This window comes from Prosopis cineraria, unplaced genomic scaffold (assembly GCF_029017545.1).
Source record: "Prosopis cineraria cultivar Desert tree isolate PC_DT_omini unplaced genomic scaffold, ASM2901754v1 PC3, whole genome shotgun sequence".
NCBI lineage: Eukaryota > Viridiplantae > Streptophyta > Magnoliopsida > Fabales > Fabaceae > Prosopis > Prosopis cineraria.
In genome coordinates this window covers 488,006-493,589 of record NW_026555334.1, presented here as the reverse complement: position 1 = coordinate 493,589, position 5,584 = coordinate 488,006, and positions in this window count along the sequence as shown.

Genomic DNA, 5,584 nt, shown 5'->3' with positions numbered 1-5,584 from the left:
ACGATTTCAAGCCTAATTTGCACCTCTCAAGTACGAATATTTCATACATCTTTAGCCCTTTAAATTCCCTCTTTGGTTGCCTTGAATTATGTCTTCAATTTTCACATTAATCCACCTAAGTCAATTAAATCAAATGATTAAATAATCATAGGTAAGAATATTTAATCCAATTTATAAAAAAAAGAATATTTAATCCATCTAAAGTAAGAAAATGACTAAGGGAAAATTAATATAAAAGTCTCATAAGACACAAGGGTAGACAAGTACACACTTGAATTAAAATCAAAAGCTAAATAAAAACTCATAGGGAGACAACTTTAAAATGTTATTTTTTTTCTAATAATTCTTAGCTTAGGATGAATCGATAAAAATTAATTTGACTAATCACCTTAGCCTATTAAAATACATAAATCTCAAGATTAACCTCAACTTGGTGAAAAAGTGCATTTTATAACTAAAATACCTTTAATGTATGTAATTCAACACTTAGGCAATTTGCACTAAAAATATAATATGTATACATATGAAAGCTTATTGGTGTATAAAATGGCCCTAATTATCTAATAAATGTGTGCAAGTAATGTCATATCACCTTGTTCAATGGAACAAAAGGTTACTTTGGCTTCAATGTTGTTTGTGAAGAAAGCTAAGCATTAGTGAAAGTCAGTAGAATTTAGGTGATGATTATAATCTAAATTTTACTTACTACAAAAAAAGGAAATATAAAATGGTTATTTTTTTTACTATTTAATAGATATGAACCATTGAGTAAGCTGGTGCTGAATATTCTAGGACCATTTATTCAACAATTTTTAACCATTAAATATTATCTATTTATTCAATGGTTTTTTTTCCACAACCATTGCGTAAGTTTTTGGAATTTAGAAATGAGAAATTGTGAGAGATAATATTCAACAGTTCTAGACTAAAAACCACTAAATATTGTTCTATTATTCAATGGTTTTTTTACTAATAAACGTTGAATATATATACTTATTCAGTGGTTCTGTGACGCAACCGCTGAATAGTTTTTACTACATTATTGGTATCATATTCAATGGTTTTCTCTCATAACCATTGAATATTATGACCCAATTTTTTGCATTGACTAGACTGCATTTCTAGCAAAACCCCTACATTGTAAATTACAAAATGATATTCTAGCACCTAGACACAAATTCCAGCCAATAATAGTCATGTATATACATATAAATGTACAATAAATTCCTATAAAAAACTTGTATACAACTTGAAGTGCTTAAATTAAAGCAATTAGTAGCTAAAACATAAAGCTTCAAATCCCAAAATTTGCTTAAGTTTTCTAATTATCACTACTGTTGGCTATTGAAACTAAACCATGCTTCAAAAATAACGTGTGCTAACTCTTCAAGGACTTATTCCATTTGAGCATGAGTATATGTGTCACAGTATATGTCCTCATAGTACTATATACTACAACAATAATAACAAATTAAAATGATGTTATTGATAAAAACTAATAAAATATTGATGAATAAGAAGACAATATATATTACATCATTCAGAAGATTTCTAGTTAGAGCATGTCGGATTATGTCCTTCATAAATTTCATGATAGCATACCCACAATCCCTGACTTTGTTTGTTTGCTCTAGGCACTACAATCATACAATGGATAAAAAAACTGAATAGTTAATTAATAATATGACATGACCTATACAATGACATTGCTAACATAATTAATGATAAATACATATACCTTGACAACTGTCCATGATGCTACTGTATCAAACTGACCACTGCCCTTTACTAATTGTTGAAATTGTTGATCAACAATAGTGCAGTAAATGACAATGGCCCTAACATGAAATAGAAAACTCGACATGAGAAATATTCATACAAAAAGGATAAATTACATACATATATGCAAACAAATTAATCAACTTACTAATTAATCATTTTCAAAATATGCGGTCTGTTAGAAGGATGGCCAACTATGAATAGGGTCAAGGTATTACACCCTCCCTAAAGTCGAATTGATCATAAGCAATATCCAGTATCCCCTATAACAAAAATTACTATTAGAAAGTATCATATAAATAATTAAATTTTGAATAAATTAAAGTGAAGCATCGTAAAGTAACCTACCCTTCACAATAAGGTGCTATGGATATTGTGTTCTTGTCGGCATCATGTTACTGGAAGTACTTTGAAAGCTTATGAGATATTTTTAGTCCTTGCCTAGGACTTATTATGTCGTGGCCATAAGGAGAGACTATATGAGGACTGATAAATATAATCCTTCATGATATATCTCTTCCAGCAAGCTTGATAGTATAGAGGTTCCTTAAATGAAAAAATAAATAGAACAATGTACGATTAAAGTGTGTGTGTGTGTGTGTGTGTATAGCTAAACGTTTAATGAAAGGTTTAAGAAACATACCTAATATATAAGTTACATAGGGTCATGGTAGCCTCTGCATAGTTGAATAAATCATCTAACACCTCATTGTTGACTTGGTCAAAAGACTGTGGATCGGCATGCATGTCTCTAGAAAGGGAGCAGCACTCCTTCTTGCATCTCAGTATAGGTCTTAAGAAATTGCTAATTTTTGTTGGGTGCAACTTGATGCTTAGAGGATTAAGGCTAAGGGGCTTTAGGCAAATGGGCTTGAAGGAGAACCAATATCTTCTGAGAAAATGTGATGGACTCCTTGGATTAGTCAAAGCTCTTCTTATCCTTTCCCCTCTTTCACTTAATAGTGAATGCTTTCATAGCCTTTGGTTCTTTCTTTCTCACCAGCTTATCAACAGGCTAATTTTTTCAACATATAAGATAGTTAGATATCAACTACAAAAAAAAATACAAAAGAAGTTAATTTTCAATTATGAATTTAATAAATATACCTTTGGAGATAGTGCCGAAATACGAAGAACACGAACCGACCATGCAACAAAGCTGAGCAATGCATCTACTACTGTCCTTGCATCTGGAGTGGGGTAGGGTGGATCATAATTAGGATCCTTAGCTGGCTTTAAAGAGACTTTCACTGTCCCTTCAAGGATGTGTTCATTATGAAGCATCACTTGCCTAGCAATGTTATAAATGTGCCCCAGTACAACCACATGGTCATCTTCTGCCAAACAATCAACGTCAGCCTCACCCTACACAAATTTTTTTAAAAAAATTATGCAATATGAATAATAAAAGTAGTATTATTTGTAAGACTATAGTAAAATGAATAATAATACTTTAGATAGGGGCTGACATAAGACTGTGCAACTATCATTCATACTAAGGCTACTGTCACCCAGTAGAAGCCCCAACTTTGCCAACTTAACATCATGTTGATGAGTTTAGAATGTTCTTGTATATGTTGTAATTGTGCTAGTATTTGCTATTTTTGTTTCGCTAGCTCTTGCCTCAACTCTTGAGGTTCAGCAGAAGAAGCAACCTTCTTAATGCGCTTGAACGCATCTCCAAAGTAATTTTTTCTTGTGACTCTAAAGCCAACGCCTCGAACACGACTAGGATGGTTAGTATTCCCCAACACCCTGTCCAATATATCATCAATAACATTTTTAATGCCTGCTAATGCCTCCTGAGTCAACGTCTCCTATGAAGTAGAAAAAAGCAAAGTGAATAAATAAAAACTAATAATATTATATCAATATATCATTAATACTTAATATTATTTTGACAACCACTTTTGTTTTTGGGTTGTCAATATTGCCTGTTTTATTTTTTCAAGCCTCAGCCCAAATCTTACCATAGGATATGGAACCCTCTGATGCTTGCTCTTTCTCAATCAAGCCCTTTTTAACTTCGCATATCCTTTATGTCTAACCTTATACATATGTTCATTCTTCTTCGCCAACTCTTTATTTTTGGCGCTTAGTGCCTTTAAAAAAATACAAAACATGACAAGTTAATTAATATAAAAAGGAGGTGATAACAGAAGCAACAATACATAAATAAAATAACATTAATATTACCTTAAACTATGGACTATGGTGTGAGTTGATAAAAGCTTTCCATTCATCCTCACTTACAATTGTCGAAATGAGGGAAGGAACTGTATTTTCAATACCCTCTATGTCAGGGTTTGTCGAAAATTTACAGGTAACAAAACTTCTGAAAGATCTTAGGGCTATCCTAGTTTTCTATAGGATAAATTTCTTGCGCCTCTCCTCGATCTCAAATCCTGACTGTAAGACAAACATGTCAATTTAAACAAATGATTATAAAATATTAAGTTTTAAAAAACAAGCAAAGTGATAGTATCTTACCGTAAAAGTTCTCCACACTGTATCCTTTATTACTGGAGTTGCATTCTTCTAAGATTTTAAAGTAATAGTGCAACACTTTCCCTGAGTGTTATCCAAAAATTACACAATTCAAATAAACTAAGTGTGGTTAAGGAGTTGATCCTAAAATCAGCTTAGGAAAGTAATCATTTAAATCAATAAAAAAAATACACCATCACAAAATAAACATTTAAAACCTTTAAAAAAATTTATAGGTTCTACCTATAGCGCACGAAAGCAAGCTAGATGAAATTGGGATAAAAAGATGCTGTTATACATCATTAAATTGTTGTCATGACAGCCCTCTCGGGCCAACTTTCGAGAGGCACCGTATCACCATTCGACCTCCAATCAGAGTGATTTTAAAGTTCACATGTTATTTTTAATGATTACTAGTAGTGTACCAAATTACAAAATGATCTAATGGTCAGATTAGAATTTAGACACTCTAAAAAATTGGATAAAGTTGATGTCATAACAGCACTTTTGGACTAACTTTCGGAGTGCACAATTTCATTATCTGACCTCCAATCAGAGTAATTTCAAAGCCCACATGTCACTTTTAAAGAGTACTATTAACATACTAAATTTTGAAAAGATCCAACAGATAGATTGAAATCCGTGCACGTTGCAATATCAATACTGTTGCTGTCATGACAGCACTTCTGCTGTCATGATAACTCTTTCGGACCAAATTTCAGAGTGTGTCGTTTCTCCGTCTAGTGTTTGATCAATATGATTCTAAATCCCACACGAAGCTTATAAATTTTTTTACTCGTGACTCAAATTTTAGAAAAATCCAATGATCAAATTAAGATTTGAATACCTAGATGTAAAAGTGAAGTTTTTTAGTAAAAACCATTTTCAAAATTATCAAAATTTCAACCTAAGGGTCTCAAACCTATGGAAATACTTTGGACATGTCAAATAGGACTAAGAGTACCTGATAAAATACTTAAATAATGGAAAAATCCCTTATATCAAAATTTGATCACCTAGGTGCCATTTTCCAAAATAGACTCTATACCCCTAAAATTTACAAATCACACAAGAGTGGCTAAAAACTATTCTGAATGTTATATACACATATGAATATACACACTAAATATTTTTACTCGGCTCAGAGATCTTTGTAGGACCCACACACCCACTCTCTCTATCCAAGGTGTATGTTTGCCTATAACACACCATTTGCAATGCAACCACTTTGCATTTACTTGTAGAATCACATATATATCAAAATAAATATCTTCTTGTAGTAGAAACTTGGTCTACTAAATAAACTTATCAAAACCAC